We start from the raw sequence: 20617 nt of genomic DNA, 5'->3' as shown, positions 1-20617 counted from the left end.
CCCGGCTTTCATTGCCCCAGCATACGAGCCACGATGCTCTTCTCTTGGACAATATATCCAGGTTCTCTGGAAAAACTGATTCCCAAGCCAGTCACTCCGCTTCAGGTCCAGAGATGAAATAATATTTAACTCTTAGGCTTAAATCATCCTGAATCAGCCAACAATCCTGAAGGATCATGTTTTATATTTTTTTTTTCCCTGAATGCAGATTGGCCATGTGTTTTATCTCTAGGTCTTTGAAAACAACAGTGTATTTTCTTTTTTTTCTTTTTTTTTGGAGAGATTTTCACTGTAGGGCGCGTGCGCTCGCCAGACAGACAGAGAGAGACATAGAGACAGAAAGCGAGAAATCACCCCCCAGGGGGGATGGTCACACCGCAATCCCTTCTCCATTCTCCTCTCAGGATCTTGGGCACGCACGCACACGTGCCCGGCGTGAGTTTTAAGCCACCGGGTCCGGGACACGAACCGCGGTCGACTACGTGGGAGTCCAGTGACATAGCCATTACACTAACTGCTGGTTCCCAAAACAACAGTGTATTTTCTACAACCAACTCTTTTCCACAGTCCAGTTAAGAGTCAAATCTGGGCTTTGGGTAGAATTTTCTCAGCGATGTAACAGGTAGCATATACGCTGCCTACTTGGTGTCTTGAAGATTTAATATAAACCATTATTTAAGAATTAATTAGAACATGGGACCAGTAGATGGTGTAATAGCTACGTTGCTGGACTCCCATTAGTTGATCACGGTTCAAGTCCTGGACCGGCTACCACTTCAAACTCAAGACGTGTGTGTGTGTGTGTGTGTGTGTGTGTGCATGCGTGCGCACGCATGTGCACGAGTGTGCGTGTGCATGCCCAAGATCTTGAGAGGAGAATGGAGGAGAAAGGATTGCAACATAGCCATCCCCTCTGGGGGGTGATTTCTCACTTTCTGCCGGTCTCTCTGGCAAGTACATGTTCTCTATAGCAAAACATCTCTCTCAAAACAAACAAACAAAAAAGTTAATTAGAATTTATCTAGAGACAATAAGAAGAGGGAAAGAATTTTAATTTTCAAAGACAGTGGTTTTTCCCTCTTTTCTCTCACCTTATTCATTTGAATTTGCATGTAATAACAACGTCTCCTCACAGCATGCAGTGCTGCCTTTCCCAGCACTAACATGGTGCGTATCAGTCAGGGCAGACCTTGCCATCGATATCGTCACCAGCTGCCTTCTTTAAGATACATTTGGGCAGTGGGCTGGCGATGGTGCCTAGACGTGTGATCGAGGTCACGTGAGCTGTTGAGTACTCTGTCCTTATAATGTGACGACAGAGGCCAATTCAAACAATAAATGTGTAATGGGACTTATTTCATGAAAATTAGAAGCTCTGATGGTCACATATCAAATGAGATATACATGTGAATTGTCCAAAGTAAGTGCTGTTTAGTAAACAAAATATTTTAAAATCTGGGATTCCTGAGGGGAAACATTATCAAAACGAGTCCTGGATGGTGAAAATGCTGGTACCCAGAACACTTTTTTTTTTTTTTTTTTTTGAGAGAGAGACAGAAACAGAGGGCGAGGGAGAAAGCAGCCTCTAGTGGACTGTGGTCATGTCACAATCACTTCTCCATTTTTCCATCCAGTTGGGATTTTAGGCATGCACACACAGATGCCCAGTGTTTTTCTCAAGCTGCCAGGGCTGGGATTAGAACCATGGTGGCTACGTGGGATCCAGCTCCCTTAACCACTTGGCCACGGGGCTGTGCCCTCTCACCCCCTACCTTTCACTAAACAGAGAGCAGTAGGTGGGATTCCAGCTTCTCTCACCGTGTCAGTGGCCCCCACGCCTCTGTATGTTTTGTCCCCTGACGTATGTCGTAAATTAAGAGTAGTTTTTAAATGGATTTAATATTGACCTTAGAGCTAGGTGATTGTTTGATTTATTTTGACTTTAAATTTCCAATCAAATGAAGAGCTCATTCCTCGCAGTGAAGATCATATTTTAAACACGCAAACAAGGCATCATCCTAATGCAAAATTAAATACTTGTATGTGGCCAGATTGTATTCCAGGATCATGTGACAGCGAGGACATGAATGTTTTCAGAAAATCAATGAGTATTTGTCAAATAAAATTAATTATGTATGTTCTCGTCTCTCCCTCTCTCAGCATTTACTGTTATAGGTCTGTTTTATACAATAATGTGTATCGTATTGATTAGAGTCTGAAGAATGAACCTGAGTTTGTGGCCCGTACACCTTGTCCACCTTTGCTCCCCCACCCCCACGTCCCCACAATTTCATGCACGCTCATATCCATTATGGCAATGATAGATTATTGGCATCTAACCCACATGACAGGATGTCACAGGTCGCCGAGCAGAGATTTTCAGACTCTGTTTCCACCCGAATTAACTATTATTGAAATAGTTTATTGAGATTGAAGTATTGATCATTTTCTGCTAACCTTGGCTTAAGGGAAGGAAAAAGAGGCAGCGGTGTTTTTGAAAGACACTAAATTTCATTTTAAAAAATCTCATTTATTTAGCCTTTTCTCCTTCCTGTTTTATAGCCTGTATTGTTTTACTGCTTGGAAAAGGGTATCTTGGCTTTATTTTTTATGACAGTATAATTATACTTCAGAAATGCACTTGATTACTATGGGTAACAAAATGGTTCTAGTATATTGGTTTGGCCGATATTGCTATACAAACAACTTTTCAGTCAATTGAGTCTGGTAAAAATCAATACATTATGGTAATATTTCAAGTAAGAATTTGCTGAATCTAAGTGTTTCAGCACTATCTTCTTTCAAGGAAAAAATAGTTTTGAAGTGGCAAGACCGCTAATATTTTATTTATTTTTTAGTTTTTAATTCACTGTAGGGTACGTGTGCTCGCCAGAGAGAGAGATCGGGACAGTGAGGAAACACTCCGCCCGGAGGGGACTGCACAGCCCCTTCCGATCTTGGCCGTGGGCATGCACACACGCCGCGTGCTTCTCAGGCCACCGGGTCTAGGGCTTGAACCACGTGGTCAGCCATGCGAGATCCCGCCGCCTCAACCACGGTGGCACCAACTGGCCTCTACTATTTTATTTTAGTAAAATGTTTTCTGGGTAAAGAAATTGAAAGTCTCCAGCTAAGTGGTTGTGGGCAGGTAAGCACTGCAGTAGCCCACCTTTGTTAGAGAGTGAAAAGGCGTAGTGTAATGTCAAGTCTGCTCAGTGGCCGCGTCAGGAGGTGTAACGTCTGGGTTTGACTTCTTCCTGTGACCTCCACTCGGGTTCGTGGGTCTCATTCTGGGTGCGGAGTTTCAGAGGCAGGTGGACAGTTCAGAGTGCGGAGGGCCATGGAGAGAAAGCAAGGGGTCTGGGATTGTGCTGGCTCAGTCCTCCTTCCTTTGTTTGCTGAGCACCACGTTCTGGGCGTGTGCTGTGTGGAGGGCACTGTGTGGGCACAGTGGGCACAGCCAGCCCCCCTAGGCCGTGTCCAGATGGATGCAGAGGTTCCGTTCACAGGTAAGCATGGGACCACATGTGTCTTCATGTGTGTACACAGGTGCCAGGGGCTGACCAAACAGTGACAGTAAGGACCCCTTCCTCAGTAAGGACCAGAGAAGGCCTCGTGGAGGAACTGGTATTCGAGCTGAGAAGTGACTGAAGGAACTGGCTAACTTTCATCTGATGAGAAAATCAAAGGGCTCCATGACAGCCGGCTTGGAGTCTGCAGTGCAGGGTGTGTGTGTGTGCGTGCCCAAAATCCCAAGAGCAGAATGGAGAAGAAGGGATTGTGGTGTGGCCATGCCCCTGGGGAATGATTTTTCTCTGTCTCTCTGTCTCTCTTTTTCTTTCTGTCCCTGGTGAGCACATGTGCCCTATAGCAAAATGAAACTAAACAAATAACAGAAATCAGGGGAAGAACCCAAGTATGCAGTGCGTTCCTGCAGGTAGCACACGTTTGCTGAGCACAGACGCGTCCCAGGTGTGTTGTCACAGTCTACCCTGGGCTCGAGGGAGTGAGCGCTCCTCCTACATCTGCTTCCTGGATGCCTCCCTGGAGGAAAGGCCTACTGAGCTGTCTTGCCGGGTGTCCTCACAGCGCCCAGCACAGAGCATGACCTACTGCAGGGACTTAGTGAGTACTTCTGCAGTTAACCTGTAGACAATGACTCTTCACCGCCGAAGGATGGAATGCAAAGTGTGTCCATCCCAGTGGCTCTGGGAGGTGCCGAATTCCACTACTTTGAAAGCAGAACAGTGAGGGCCATCAGATCGCATGGTGGTTAAGGTGCAGGACTCCCACATGGCTGACCATGATTCGAGTCCCAGACCTGGTAACTTGCTTTTTCACTTTCCCTCTCTCTGTCTCTTGCTGGTGAGCACATGTGCCTGTACCAAATTAATAATGAGAATAAAGTACATTTTTTTAAATCTTAAAAAAAAAAAAAGGCAGGACAATGGGGCTGTAGATCAGAAGCTCCGAGAAGAGATTGCCCACTCAGACTTGGGACATGAGATAACCATCGAGGTTTCTCTGGAGTCTTAGAATTCTAGAACTGAATTCTGCCTTCAGCTGCCAGGAATGTTTTATGTCCAGTGTCGCTCAGTTTAGTTCTCCTAAATTGTTTCATATTCATTTATTCATGTAACAGTACTGACTCATGTGCCACGGCTGTTCTGAGCATGTGTAGTCCGGCAGTGAGGAGGCAAACCAGGGCCCCCGTCTCTTGGAGCACACACTGGGCGTCAGACAGGCACCACGGACGTGCTATACTGAAGTCGGGGGACACCGGCGTTGTATGTTGTGAGGAGTGTAGAAGAGGTGCACGAAGGCTGACTGGAGCAGGCAGTCTCTGAGCTGAGGCCTGAAGGACTGTACGGAGCCAGCCATGGGGAAATCTAGAATCTTCCAGGCAGAAGGAGCCTCAGGCAGAAGCCCTCCACTGGGCATGAAGGTGTGGCGTCCAGGCCAGTGTGGTCGAGTAGAGTATGCTCAGAGCAGAGCAGCACGCTGGGTCTCATCACTCGGGGCCTGGTAGTCCTTGCTTAGATGGGGGTTACCCCCCTTTTTCCAGTGGGAAGGAGAAAGCTTGGAAGGTTTAAGTGGCGTGCTCAAGGTCAGCTCAAGAACGCTGGCCTTCCGACACCTGCACCAGTACTTTGGGGTGCTTCTCAAGATGTGGTTTTTCTGTTTGACATTTAGCTCTATAGAGCCTGATTCTTAACCAAAATCCTCTTGGGTGTAATGCATACTTCTGAAACTCTGATGGACCAGCTTTAGTTATTCATTTCAGAGGCTTTTCAGGAGATGTTAGCCGTTCCTTGGCTGACCACTGTACTGCAGCATAGCTTGTTACGTGGCCCTATCATTTGGGTCTCATTTATCAGAAACTCAGAATTTAAAACCCGAGCTTCGGAACCAGCAGGTGGCGTGGTGGTGAAGGCTGGCTGCCTGCAGTTCAAGTCCTGGACCTGGCAGCTTGCTTTCCCACTTCCTCTTTCTTTGTCTTTCTCTCTTTCTCTCTCTGGTGAGCACATGTGACCTATAGAAAATTTTAAAAAATAATAATTAAGTAAATAAAATAAATAATATAAAAATAATTAAGCAAACCTCTAGAGTAATTGAATAGTTGTTCTAGTGGAGGTGGTGTATTTCTTAACTTACAAGACACATTAATTTTTTTTAGCTGTTTTACAATATTTGATGTGTTAGAAAATTGTAGTCTGGTGGCTGGTATTTAGCACAAGCAAATATTCGTAAACCATAGCATCTAGGGTATTTACTTAAATTGCCTTTTCGGAAAATAATTCACTAGAAGTCCAAAGGCATCTAATCTGTCTAATTTTCTGCCATAATTCTTTCCCCTTGCTCTGTTGTGGGTTACTTTGAGGGGAGGAACTGTTTCTGTGGTATTGCCGCATTGGCAGGGTGAAATACTGGGTCCGTAGAAAAGTCATGACACATTTTGTATAGAAAAGCTATGTCATGACTTTTCTGACAACCCAGTATGATCAGATTCTGATTTGTATACCTAAGGCAGATCTGGAGAAGCAGGCCACTAAAGGAGATCAGGTCGTGGGAATTAGTATAAAGTTGCCCCCTTTTTTTTTATGTATGTACGTATATATGTATGTAGGTATGATTTATTTATTTATTTTTAATTTGACCAGAGACAGAAAGAGAAAGTGAGAAAGCAAGCTGCACAGGTCTGGGACTCAAACTGCGGTCAACTACGTGGGAGTCCAGTGCTTTTAATTATCAGGCCAGCTGCTGGCCCCCCTAAAGTTGTCTTTTAAACATTAATTTGCGGGACCAGCAGTTAGTGTAATGGCTATGTCACTGAACTCCCATGTAGTCAACTGCAGTTCAAGTCCCAACATCTGTGGCTTAAACTCACACTGGACGCGTGTGTGTGTGTGTGCCGAAGATCCCGAGAGGAGAATGGAGAAGGGATTGCACGTGCCCATCCCCCTGGGGGTGATTTCTCACTTTCTGTCTCTCTGTCTGTCTTTCTGGCAAGCACATGCGCCCTATAGGAAAAAAAAAAAAAAAAAGAGCAAAACGTTAATTTGCTTTATTATTATTTTGTTATAGTGCATGTGTTCATTGGACAGAGAGGGAAAGTGAGAAATAACCCCCCAGGGGGGATGGCTATGCCACAGTTCCTTCTTTATTTTCCTCTCGGGATTTTGGGCACTCATGCACACGCATCCAGTTTGTTTTTCAAGCCACCAGGTCTGGGTAGAATCAGCCATGTGGGATTCAGCCTCTTAACCTCCATGCCACCTGCAGGCTCTAATTTGCTTTTTAAATGTGATTTTGTATTACGTTGTCTTCTTGATCCTAAAATTTTTATCCTTTTCCCTTATTACTATTATAAACAGAATGAAAAAAAAACTGGACAGTGTTATTGCTAAAAGCGAAGTTCATGGTTTTTGTTTTGTGAATTCAAATAATGAAATGAAAAATGTTCAAACAAAATTAGAAGTTGCTTTAGGGCACAATCAATACAGCATTTTAACAAGCTTAGTGTATGTGGAAAGTATGTATTGCACAAGGTTCTCAAACATGCCGGTGCTTTCACAGCTACGAACGTGGCAGCAGAATGCAACAGTATACTTAGTCGATAAACATAAAGCTCTGATTAAACCATAATTAAGTTTTCAGAAAAGTTACCTAAAAACTATGAATAAAAGATATTTTTCAGTGTCTCAGCAACAAAATATGTAGCCAATGAAACAGTATAGTGCTAGAGAAGGTGACATAGGGCATAAAATTACAGAATGAAAATTTTTTTTTTTTTTTGGAGAGGTTTTTGCTATAGGGCATGTGTGCTTGCCAGACAGAGAGAGACAGAAAGATAGAAAGCGAGAAATCACCCCCCCAGGGAGGATGGTCATGCCACAATCCCTTCTCCATTCTCTCCAGATCTTGGGCACGCACACATGCCCAGCATGAGTTTAAGCCACCAGGTCTGGGACTTGAACTGCAGTTGACTACATGGGATTCCAGCGACATAGCCATTACACCATCTGCTGGTCCCTAGAATGAATTTTTACCACAAACACACATACTGAGTTAAGTTTGTGTACACCATTTAGTTCTTCTCCTTTTCATCTTTGTTTTGGAAAATAATCTATAGTGAGTGTGTGCAGAGTACAGCAGCTGGGATAATGACCAATAGGCAAAAGAGAAGGTTCCGGGCTACCTTGGAGGCCCCAGAAATGCGGACCCATGTAAACAGAGGCCCTGCCTGCCTCCATGTCCTGAAACACAGGTGCTCAGAGTCCCCAACACATGTCTACTTCGAGCTTGGCCACTGTCCGAGCCTGGGCCGTCCCCCAGCTGCACTGGATTGTAGCTGAGCACAGGAGGCGTCACATTGCATTTGACTTACAAAAACGGTAACATAGATAAATTAGTGGATTTCCCCGAGGATTCAGAGCCAGTCAGGAATGGGTCCACCACTGAATAATAAATAAGAAACCTGGCCTTTCTTATTTCTTAGTCTCTTCCCAATGTCCCTTCTAATAAATAATTACATTTTGGTTCTGTGGGGGGCTCAGGTTAGCAGAGTAAGGGCAAGCCCAACAATTTCTGCCAGCATTTTCTAGCAAATACACTACAATTGTACTTCGCATTTTTGCTTTTTGCTTCGGGCCCATGTACCTTACAGATGACCCATACGGACAAATTGCTCTCTCCCTCCTTCCCTGGAACTTGGACTCTTTGAAGTGACTGATTAATCCATTGTCAAAATGTTGATCTCTAAACCTCAGCCACTTAAACATGTGATTGTCTGGAAATATTATCTTTGATCTTTTTCATTGTCATAATTTTGTGAGCATATATTCGAGTGCATTTACTCATCTGTGAATCTTGTTGATGTTTTGACTGGCTGTTCTTCATAAAGAAATTCATTTTCCTTCTTCCACTTAGACCCCTCCCCACCTTCTCCTCCCATTTATCTTGCTTTAAAAGTATAATATATATGACATCTTTAAGCCCTAATCTCCTAAATGGGTTGGAGAAAGCACCTTTTCTTGACTAATCTCAGAAGGACTCTATGAAAGAAAAGAGTGCTTAATTTTTGAAAGAGAATGTTCTAACACAATTTATGCACAGAAACAATTTTTGCGTAGAAAAAAATACATTATGACTTTTCCGACAATCCAATAATTTTGGAAGTCACCAAAGGCATCTCAAAAAGAATGTGGTGGGATTGGGTCTGTAATCCAAATCCTTCTGTTGTCCAAAACATAACTCCTCAAGGTGGAGGCTCAGCGGTGTGTGCAGGGAAGTGGCACACATTCTCTTATTCGTTCACGGATGCCTGTCCCCGACCGTGTGAGGTATGAAGGCAGTTTGTGTCCTGTTTTTATATTAAAGGAGAAAGTCCCTCTTGGTTTATTTTGACCCTCGTCATGAGATGCCCATTTCATGAAGTCTGTTATGCACAAAAGTCCACAAAATGAAGATAAAGTGCCTCTCTCAAGGCTGACAAAAGCCATTCCTTTGCAGAATGGTAGCTGCAGTGAGAGTAAATAAATGAATGGACAGCAATCACAGCCTCGTTGATGAAACTGTTCAATTAAAGCACAGGCATTTACATGGTGTAATTTCCCTAAATTGCCAATGAGCCCCTTTAGACACAACCAGTGTTCAAATTGATTTCAGCATCGATTTTGGCTGAAGCTGATAAATTTCTGCTTGTTAGTTAAAGTAATTTTGCAGAAGACTTTGTACTGCAGTATCGAAGTGTTCATTTAGCTGATGGTTAAAAGAGGAGTTATTTACAGAGGCCTCTACTGTTGTTCTGAGATGGGACAATTCCCCAATCATCTTTTACTTTTAATTTTTTAGGCTTCAGTATCCCAATCAATAGGTGATTGAAACTGATTAAAACTTATCCAACCAGCTGCCTATGGCAGTTTAATTAGAAGCTGGATGATTCTTAAATTAAAGTTGTCTTATTTTCATTGCGGAGCTATCTTCCAGAAGAGTAAGGGACTAACAGTGCTGAAAACTTAAAAGTTGGGCTTTGTTAAGGTATCTCACAAATTGTAAATCACTCAATAGCTATCCCTAAGGCAACGCACGGTGTATTCAGAGACTTTGCCTTCCTGGAAAGTAGAAGTAATAATATGCTTACTTGCCAGCCAAGGGATTTTTTTGTTTTGTTTTGTTTTCAGGCAAAGAGGTAACCTTTAATACTAGGGAACTTCATAAAGCTCATGGAAAAATGGAACTAAAGTACAAGTTTATCTTGGTGCAATTTTTTTTTTTTCAGAATCTATGCTTAGTTTTTTTTTTTTTAAATACACACTTTCCATAAACTTTCTGAAGGCTCCCTCATATGATGATACATGTGAAATATCAGCTGTTTGTGGTACATATCTCACTTCATAAGCAAGGTCCGTGCCTGAGCTTATTCTATTTATTTATTTATTTATGCTTAAACCAGGGTCTCGCTGTTGGGATCCTCCTCCTCAACATTCAAAGTATTGGGTCATCGGGAAAGACATGACGCATTTTTACATTGAAAAACATCGAAAAATGCGTCATGGCTTTCCAGATGACCTAACAGCTGGGACTACAGACACATGCTACCACATCTGGCTGTTAGGGCGGACTGGGAGTCAAACCTGGGTCTCCCGTGCGGCCTCATCTTGCCAGATAGGAGCATCAGCCAGCATGTACTGCTGAGGCCAGGCCTCTGAGCTTGTTTTCCAAACACTGCAGTGCAGGATGGGACCAGCTGTCATGATGTCCTGCACATCTTGCTCCTGTACACCATCAGCTTCACATTTTTATTTTTTTTTATTTTTATTTTATTTTTATTTTTTTGAGAACTCTAATTTCCACCAAATAAGAAACCAATGTTTTCATATAAGTCCATGTAAACTGTTCAGGGGTATCATGGGAAGGATTCCAGAAGAGAGATGTTCACCCCGGCCCACCGCCCTGCCCTTCAGGGAAGCCTCCCTGCCCCTTCATCTAGGGTGGGACAGTTTCTTGAGTTTTTAATGGAAATGGGTTAATATTCCTGTCATAGGGGACATATTACATCTGGTACTGTAGGGACAAAGGGAACAAATGGCTCACCTTTCAGAAGTGCACTTACTCTTTGACCCACTTGGGTACTATTTAGTGTTCTAGAAGAGGTAATTTAGGAAATTGTACCCCAGTGGCCTGACAATGTTAATGCAGCTCTGAAAAGTGAGTCATTTGATTGATTTTCCCTATTGCTTTTTAAAAATCAGCGCTGACCACATCCACAGACGCTCTGAGGAATGAAAGGATCTGCAGGCTATCCAGATTATGCGCTCTCAGAGCCTGCCGGGACACGTGCTTACACTGGCTTCAGAGGACTCGGTCTCCTCCCGCTCCAGCGCTGATCAGACAGGTGTCTTGGAGCAGTCGTCACCCTCACCAGCCCTTGGGTTCCTTATCTATAAAGTGAAAATGAAAATGGGAAATTTTTGCCCAAATCAAATAGCTTCTCTGTAGGAAACATGTTTTAAAACCTAGAAAGCACAATAGAATATTGTTAGTAGAATGAGGTTTTTCTAAAATACCCTTTTTGGTACCTGATTTTGGAAAGTGATTACCTAGAAACTGAGCAGGGACTCCACTGCAGTCAAGCCATTTCAGAAGTGTGTTTCCTAGCTGGTTAATCCTCAGCATACTTCTCTTCTCCTCTGCAGGTGTTGCCTAACTACTTCATTTCTTTCTTTTTCCCCATCATTGGGGTTTACATTCCTTCAAAACCTTTGGCCAAGAGATCACTGTGACGTTCGCTTTCTTAATCGCAAAGTAATTAGGTTGTCTGTTAAAATGCATCGCTCTAGTTGATGTGGGGAGGGTTAAAAGCTTGGACCAGGCTGCATCTGTTGATGGAGGAAATATGGAGGCAGTGCAGAGCACGCATTCGATGCAGGTGTGGAAATAAAGAGAGAGGTGAACCAGAGTACACGGAAGAAATGAGGGCTGGCCCCGTGGCGCAGCGGTGAAGCCCTGTGAGTAGAAAGCTGGACCCCGTGTGGCTGACCGCTGTTTGAATCCCAGCGTCAGTGGCTTGAAAAGCACACTGGGCACATGTGTGTGCATGCCCCAAACCCTGGCGGGATGGAGAAAGGGAAGAGGAGGAATTGTGGTGCTGACTGCATCCCACTGGGGAGTGCTTTCTCTCTTTCTCTTTTTCTGGCTGCATGCATGCCCTCTGGAAAAAAATAGTTAAATTTTAAAAAGATGAACAGGCACAAGAACGTCAAGTTTCCTTTTGAACATGATAAATATGGTAATAATAGCCCTGATTTGATTGTCATGTACTACATGCATACTTTGGAAAATCATATTGTACAGTGATTAAATATAAATAATAAGAAAATGTCATAAGAAAAAGAAAGAAGAGGACCAGTGGATGGTGTAATGGTTATCTCATTAGACTCCCACGTAGTCAACTCAGTTCAAGTCCTGGACCCAGTGACTTAAAATTCACGCCGGGCGCTTGTGCATGCATGCCCAAAATGTTGTACAAAGAATGGAGGAGAGGGGATTGCGGCGTGGCCATTCCCCCCTGGGGGGTGATTTCTCGCTTTCTGTCTCTCTGTCTCTCTCCGGCGAATGTACACACCCTATAGGAAAAATTTCTCCCAAAAATAAATAAATAGGAAAAGAAAGAAGAAATGGTAAAATGGAGGGTTACACCGTTTCCCTCTCATTGAAATTCTTTCTAACCCAGCCATCCCTGCAGCATACGTTAGGCTGATTTATTAGCTCTGTGTACAGTCAGTATCTTGAAATTAGTATGTACAACCTAATAACATGTTTGATTTGCTACTTGAGCAGTGTGGAGCCCGTTGCTTAGCCACAGGTTGTTTTGTAGTCGATAGTCAAGCGTCTGTAATGGACTTTTAGGCAGAAGGGAGGTTGGCACAGACCTGCTATCTGAACTAGTACAGTTTACATAAATGCATCTTTTTACAACCGCTGTTTACTTTGGATTTCCTCTTTGAACAGCGGGAGCCTGGCTAATGTGTTTATCTGTTATGGAGGGCAACAACTGTCAGCGTCGATTTCCCTGAAACGATTTGAAACTTTTTCTGTGGAGGGCTATTTCAGTATGTGACAGCAGTCCTTAAAATTCCAAAGCCTAACCACTAGCCCTAAACATAGTAATAAAATCTGCCCTCAAAAAACCCTACGAAATGACCAGATCTCTAAAATGACCAAGTAATACAACAACATGTTCCTAAGCTGAACCACAGCTAGTTTACCTTTGGTTTCTAAAATGTGTCATTGTGTTAAAAGATGATATCCACAGGTTTTTGCTTTGTTTTGCTTATTTTTTTCCAAGAGTTATTTTATTTAACTTTATTTATTTAATTTGACCAGAAAGGAACAGAGTGTGTGTGTGTGTGTGAGAGAGAGAGAGAGAAAGTGAGAAAGCTAGCAACCAGGTCTGGAACTGCAGTCGGCCATGTGGGAGCCCAGCACTCCTAACCACCCTACTACCTGCTGGACCCCTGCTTTTGTTTTTAAGGATTTTTTTTTTTTTTGCCATAGGGTGTACTCGCAGGAGAGAGACAGTGAGAGAGAGAGAGAGAGAGAGTAGAAATCACCCCCTAGGAGGCTGGCTATGTCACCATCCCCTCCATTCTTCTCTTGGGATTTTTGGCATGCACGCACATGTACCTAGCATGAATTTCAAGCCACCAGTTCCAGGACTTGAACCGCAGTTGACTAACCGCAGTCAGCACCTTAACCATCATGCCACCTACTGGGCCTTTCATCCATAGAGTTTTTAAATTAATCTCAGAAGATGACAAAAGATTTTTGTTTTGTTGGTGAATATATGTGTATACTCACGCACTTACCACTTGACCTTTGTATAGCAAAGGAGTGTTTTGCTCATTTTCTATCTGCGTCGGAATTGTTCGTTCAGCCTTATCATTTTTTTGGAACCAAGTAACACAGTCAGCTCTCAGGTTCATTTTTTTTTGAAAGAATTATTTTATTTAACATTAATTAATTCATTTATTTATTTTAATTTGACCAGAGAAGGACAGAATAAGAGAGAGAAAGTGAGAAAGCAAGCCGCCAGGTCCAGGACCCGAACTGTGGTCGACCACTTGGGAGGGTCCAGCACCTTAACCACCACACTACCTGCTGGCCCTGAAATGGAAAGTCATCTAAGTTGGAAAAAGACTTCTAAAGTTACATAACAGTAGAGTCACTTTTTTTGGCCAGTAAATAGAATGTCAAGAACAAGGACACCACCCTACGTTATATTGGCTTTAAGGAATGCTGTATTTTTTGAAAGGGAAGTAGATTGAATAATTGACTCACAGTACAGCCAACTCTTAGCTTTCTGTGCTAACGCGAATTAAGAGTTGTGTAAATTAAACACGGAGATGATCACAAACCTCATTTTGTATCCGTCTCCTCCCAATCGAGTTTCTGTAATAGTGGATCAGCTCTCAGGAGCGTTCTTTTTTACCTTGTCTTCTCGCCTCTGCCGCCTCTGCCCTGCCTCTCACAGGCATTCTGGAACTCTCTAGGGCACTCCAGGCACAGAGAAGCAGGGAATCCACAACATCCTACGAGCTGTGAAATCCTTGCCTAGAAATCAGCGAACTGGCTCTCTTGTTGGGGAGAGCCATCACTCTCTGCAGTGTGCTAATAACCACAGGTGCATTCATTTGTAACCTTGTTTATGTTTAGCCCTTGCTTGCTTGCTTCCTGCCCCTCCTGTGCCCACACCCTTTTTTTTCCCCCGGTCTTTCCTTCCTCTCTTCTTTCCTCCCTCCCTTCTCTCTCATTTTCTCTTTAAGGTCCTGTTAGTTTATTACGACACCTTGGCAGCTTCCACACAAAAACCACAGGGTTCTTATTAAAACAAGAAAGGAGAGAGCAAAGAACCAGAGGTTGGGGGTTGTTTTTGCTCACTTCTTGAGGTCTACCTGTGCCCTAGAAGACCCAGACAGCAAAACAAACATCACCTTCTTTGTTTCCTGCTTATCTTCAATAAGATCATCTTTCTATAATTGCTGGTTATTTCTTAAGCCAGGTCTGACTATTGCTTTCCCTCTTTCAGTGACTGGATTTGTTGTTGTTTGAGATTATTCATCCATTGGAGAACTTTTCCCACGATTGATAACACTGTATAAATAATTCACAGAGCAATTGTGTCCCCCTTCTCCAGCATTCTTTGAAGCACGCTGCATGAGAAGTAGGACTTCTGTGACCGGCATGTAGCTCACGTGGTTTATGAAAGCAACCTGCATCCGTCCAGGACAGTGGCAGTTCTGCCTCCTCAGCCTTCTGTCTTGCCGTGGGATTGAAAGTCATTATACATGCTGTCACTCGTCAGGTCTTTGCTCTGAGAGGCAGCAAAGGGGGAAGAGGATCTCCACACTCATTTCCATGTCTGTGTTGCAAATAAGTTGACATTTATACCATATCATATTATCAGTTATGCTGAAATCTGAACTATTTACAGTCAGATCTGAGGTCAGCTCCTCATTTTTAAATTATATCCTTCTCACAATCACTTGAGAAGCATAGGTGCTCCCTATTATAAATGCTTTCTGCTCATAATTTAAAATAATTTGACTGGAATATGGTTAGAAATTAATATGCAGACTAGTGCTATACAAATTAGGTGCCTGCCCTAATTGTGAGAGATTGTACAAAGCTTTATCAGGAAATATATGATGAGCTCTAGGTTATTTACTTTGTGAACAGGAGTCAGCTGGGACGATTCTTTTTTTTTTGGTTCTCCTAGAATTTGAAATTCTAAGCATAAATAATTTCAGTAAACATTGTAAAATACAGATGCAGTTGTTCTTATGCATGACATAAATTTGTGTTGACTCCAGATGTTGGGATGTGAACACAGGTTGATTCTCTCTTATATCCTGGGTGGATGTAGGACTTTTCAACATTTTGTTTTCAATTTTTTTCCCCTTACTTTTAAATATTCTTATAGAGGGACCAGCAGTAGGCATAATGGCTATGTCGCTGGACTTCCATGTAGTTGATCGTGGTTCAAGTCCTGGACCCGGTGGCTTAAACTCACGCCGGGCGTGTGTGTGTGTGTGTGTGTGTGTGTGTGCATGCCCAAGATGCCGAAAAGAGAATGGAGGAGAAGGGATTGCAGCAGGGCCATTCCCCCCTGGAGGGGTGATTTCTCACTTTCTCTCTGTCTGTCTCTGTCTGGTGAGTGCACGCACCCTATAGCAAAAACCTCTCCAAAAAAAAAAAAAAGATTCTTATAGAAATTCAGTTTATTTGGGGGGCTGGCAGGGTGTATGGTGGTTAAGGGTGCTGGACTGCTACATGGCCGACCGTGGTTCGAGTGGGCTTGGCAGCTTCCTTTCTCACTTTCCCTCTCTCTCTTGCTCTGTCTCTTTCTGGTCAAAATAAAAATAAGTAATTAAATAAAGTTAAATAAAATAATTCTTTAAAAAAAGAAATTCAGTTTATTTTTTGGTAGCGATGTATTTTAGTGAATTCTCCTCAGGCTTTAGATGCAGCACACCCCTAACCTTCTGTGTATTATGCTAGACCCATCTTTAAAATCTCATAGGAGCAGATAATAGGGTCGGTTGTGTCCAAGTATTGCTTTTGAAGTCAGTCGTGTGCTTTTCAGAGTAACTGCCGGTGGGAGCTGTGACACCTGCAGTCACGGTCTCAAGGACATCGTTCTCTGGGGTCTCTCGTAACTTACTGCCCGGGCCTTCTCGTTTGCTTTACTGTTTTCACCTCATCTTTCTGACTTCTGAATTTAGAGAAGCTCTGGTCTAGTGCTCACACCTCTTCTCTGTTTAATTTACTTCCTAAGTTGGCTTATTTAGTTCCATAGGTTCACGTGTCATCTCTAAGCTGAGGAGACCCAAAGGGGTAGCTCCATCCTTGGCCTCAGTCCTGAACGTCAGACTCAGAAGTTTCCAGTTAGAGGTCTTTGAAGCATTTCAAAATCATTTTAAACCAAACCCTCGATTCCTTTGGAAACTGCTCATTCTACAGTTTTTCCCCTCTCAGTAAATAGTAACTCTGTTCTGCAAGTTCGTGACGGCAAAAACTTTGCGGTCCTTTTTCTCTCAGGTCATTAATCATATCTACCCACAAGTCTTGTGGGCTTTTCTTAAAAATATTTCAAGGCTGCCTACCTCTGACTCCTTTCCCTGCCATCCTAGTGTAAGTCACGGTTACCTCCTGCCCTCCTGCCAGGATTGTTGCCGTGGCTGCCCAGCTAGTCTCCCAGGTTCCTTCTCCTTTTTTTTTTTTTAATGACCAGAAGGCATGTGTGTGTCAGAGAGAGAGGGAGAGGGAGAGCCCTCCCCAGTGAAGCACGGTCATGCACAGTCCCTTCTCCATCTCTCCGTCCCGCTGGGACCTTGGGCATGCACGCGCACACACCTGGTGTGGTCCCCAAGCCACCAGGGCCAGGACTCCAACCAGAGTCGGCCGTGTGGGATCTGGCTCCCTTAACCATTAGGCAATGGGGCCGGCTCTCCGCTCTCTCAGTGTCTGCCCTTGCTTCCCTGCAGTGGTGTTTTCTCTACCCAATAGTCGAAGTGATCTTTCGAAAACATGCTTTCCCCCTCTACTCATGACTACTTGTGTCACTTGGAATAAAAGCCAGAGTCCTCACCCTAGCCCAAGTGTTCCGTCCCAGTCCGCCTTCCCACTGCCTCTCAACCTCATCTCCCACGCCTAGCCCTCCGTGTATTGCACTCCGTGCACGTCAAGCGCAATTTCCGCCTGGGCCTTTGTGCAGATGCGGCTGGGGATGTGCAGAGAACCAGCCGAAGTCCTGCTGGGGCGGCTGACAGTAAATGTCGTAGCACTTGCCATTCCCTCCGGCTGGAGTCCTCTTCCCCGGTAGCCAAATGGTGTGCTCTGTACCGTTCAGATGTAACCTGAGGAGAGAGGTATTTTCAGACTTCTTTCCATCCCTAATATCAAATAGTGAGGCCCTAATCTTGGTCATTCTTTATGTCCTTACCTTTGTTCTTTTTTGATTCCCTCATCACCCCCCCACACCGACATCCTGTGTATTTATTTGATTATTGTCAGTCTCCCCCACGTGTGGGAACTTTGTTCTCTGCTGTGTCTTCACTGCATAGCATGTAGCCTGGCAGTCAGACACATGCATATATACATAAATTAAGAATGTGATCTAAGAGGAGAGTGTGTCATGCACTGTGGTAGAGATTGGGCATATTGGCAGTGAATAAAATGGACCTCAGTTCTGCCTTTGGAACTTCAGTAAAGTGGGAGAGGACATAGAACCTATGGTAAGAATGTACAGGGTTGGTCTTATAGCCTCATGGTTAAGAGAGCTGGATCCCAGGGCTGGCAGGTGGTGTGGGGGTTAGAGGTGCTGGATTCCCAATGGCCAACCATGGTTCGGGTCTAGGACCTGGTGGCTTGCTCCCTCACTTTCCTTTTCTCTCTCTCTCAAATTAAAAAGTAATAATAACAAATGGAATTAAATAAATAATTTTTAAAAAATCTTTTTTAAAAATTAAAGAATGCTGGATCCCATGTGGCTAACCATGGTTTGAATCCTGGCCCTGGGGGCTTGAAATAAAATACTCTGGGTACATGCACGTGCATTCCCCAAATCCTGACAGGATAAAGAAGTGGAGGAGGAGAGATTGTGGCATGACAGTGACCCATTGGGGGTGTGTGTACTTTCCCCCTCTCTCTGTCAAGCACATATACTCTCTGGCAATTTAAAAAAAATCAGGGCCTGCCCATTGAATAATAATTAAGGCAGCTGGATCTCACATGGCTGACCACACAGTTTTGCGTCTCAGACCTGGAAGTTGAAAAATATGCTAGGTACATATGTGTGCATAGCCAAAATCCTAAAAGGAGAGAGAGAAGGATTGCAATGTCATCATTCCCATGGGGGGTGCTTCCTGCAAACCCCACCCCCCACAGTGAGCACACACATAATCTGCCAAAATTTAAAAAAACACACCCCCCCAAAAACAAAAAACAGAATTACAATGTAATTAGGTAATTAGAGTTTACAATATAGTTAAGGTATATACCACTGTATTTAAATAGCAATACTGAGGAGAAATAATCATTCATAGCAGGAATATATGAAGTATCTTAAGACAGTAGAGTATTGTCTTATTGATGCCAGTGGTTAACTGCAATCACAGGGTAGAGACTGGTAACGTCTGTTATTCTGAGTTTCCTGTGCCCCTGAGTCTGTTTCCATTATTGTCTGTAAAGCGTGATTTATGATACATCTGTAATACATTCTATTGGCCCTTAGGACTGGTTATTTCCCTCCCTTTCCTCACTACCTCATGTATTTATTAATGCACAAATACTTGAGTGTCTTCTGCGTGGCAGGTACCATGCTAGGTACCATGTACACGTTGTTGAATGAGGTAGATGTGGTCTCTGTCCTCAGGGAACTTACAAGTACAGGCTGTGTAGTCTCAGGCTGATGAGGTAAGGTCCCCCGTTCATGTTAATAAACACAACTACAATCCTCACATCATCTTAGCTTGAAATTTTAGGTTCAAGTTCTTCATTCCCATGCTTCCTAAGTCCTGGTCAGTTGTTTGCATGTCTCTCCTTTCCCCCGTCCACAGTTACTGCCCAGGTCCACCATGTTGCCACCCCTCGTTTAGACAACCGTAACAGCGTCCAGTGTGATCCTAGCCCTCTGCAGTTTCTGTTTCTTGCTGGTAATGTGATCTGCAACCAGAGTAATTTTTTTGGAGGGGGAGGTTGTTTGCAATACAGTTTGTGTGCTTGCTAGAGAGAGACAGAGCGAGCAAACATGAGAAATCATCCTCCAAGGAGGATGGCCACACCGTAGTCCTTTTTCCTCCACTCTCCTTTGGGGATTTTGAGCACACATGCATGCATGCCCCGTATGATTTTCAAGCTGCCAGGTCTGGGACTCAAACTGTGGTCAGCCATGTGGGAGTTCAGGTCCTTAACCACTGTGCCACCTGCAGACCCCCAGAGTAATGATTTTAAAGTTAAGGTCTGATCATTTATCACTGCCTTGTCCCAACGCTTTCAGTAACTTTGCATTTGTCAGCAAATTGGGTATAGCAAACTTTTAACAACAATAATGAAAGCTGAAAGACTGGAGTAGTATCCTTAAAAGACTGAGAGAAAGTAAACTTATCACTCAGGAGTGAGAGCTGAATAAATCTGTCCTTGGAAATGAATATTAAAGAGTGTGTATGTGTAGAAAGAGAAAGTAAAGAGAAAGAAAGATGGGGAAGAGGGGGTAGTTTATTACTGAAGAAAGTACTTTAGGAAGAAAAAAAATGGAATCCAATTGAAGTCAGAGAGGAATAAAAATGAAAGAAGGAATTCTGACCATTTGGGTAAACCTAAATTTATAAAATGATAGTGATTGAAGAAGGGACATCAAACTAAAGGCAGACAGAAAGATTGGGCATGGGACTGGCAGGTGGCATGGTGGTTAAGGCACTAGACTCCCACATGGATGACCACAGTTCGAGTCCCACACTTGGTGGTTTGCTTTCCCACTTTCCCTCTATTTCTCTCTGGTCAAATTAAAAAATAATAATAAAGTAATTATTAAAAAATACCAGAGGCACAATAATATGTTAAGATGAGCTGAGCTGATTCAAATTAAAGCATTCCAAGAGTTTTACATCATTTGGAAGAAGGGTAGAGATAACAATTAACTTTGTATTATGTTAAATCAGGTATGATTGTGAAAAAATTTATGTTAACAACTAAAGGCAATGAATAGAATGTATAATTTCAAAAGCAAAGAACAGTAGAGGGAAGAAAATGGAGAGAGGTATAAAGTAAAAGGTGGTAGAAAGAAACTGAAATGTATTAGTAATTACAATAAATATAAGTGGACCAATGTTGCCAATTAATACAATAGTTAGATTGAATTTTTAAAAATGCGGTTATGTGCTATTTTAGATTAGGAGAAATTCCTAAAACATAAAAGGCACAGCAAAGTTGTAACAGATAGGGGAAAAATACCAGGCAAAATCTAATTAAGTAAAAGTTGTTGTGATTATATTAATGTAAAACGAAATGGGCTTTATGACTAAAAGTACTTTTATGGCTATAAAGGACTAATAGG

The 20617-nt window shown here is 43.1% G+C and overlaps 1 protein-coding gene and 1 non-coding gene across 14 annotated transcripts in view; both read left to right on the top strand.

Annotated features, from left to right (window-relative positions):
- MAP2K5 (mitogen-activated protein kinase kinase 5) overlaps positions 1–20617 on the top strand; it is a 332934-nt gene that overhangs the window by 71619 nt on the left and 240698 nt on the right. The gene's annotated exons all lie outside the window — the stretch shown is intronic.
- On the top strand, positions 5938–5989 carry MIR9771E (microRNA mir-9771e). Its single transcript, NR_130594.1, has one exon. It is a non-coding gene; the product is annotated as a microRNA mir-9771e (primary transcript).

This window comes from Tupaia chinensis, unplaced genomic scaffold (genome assembly GCF_000334495.1).
Source record: "Tupaia chinensis unplaced genomic scaffold, TupChi_1.0 Scaffold000377_2, whole genome shotgun sequence".
Lineage (NCBI taxonomy): Eukaryota > Metazoa > Chordata > Mammalia > Scandentia > Tupaiidae > Tupaia > Tupaia belangeri.
The sequence above is the reverse complement of the archived record's forward strand: the minus strand, read 5'-3'. Positions and strand labels throughout refer to the sequence as shown.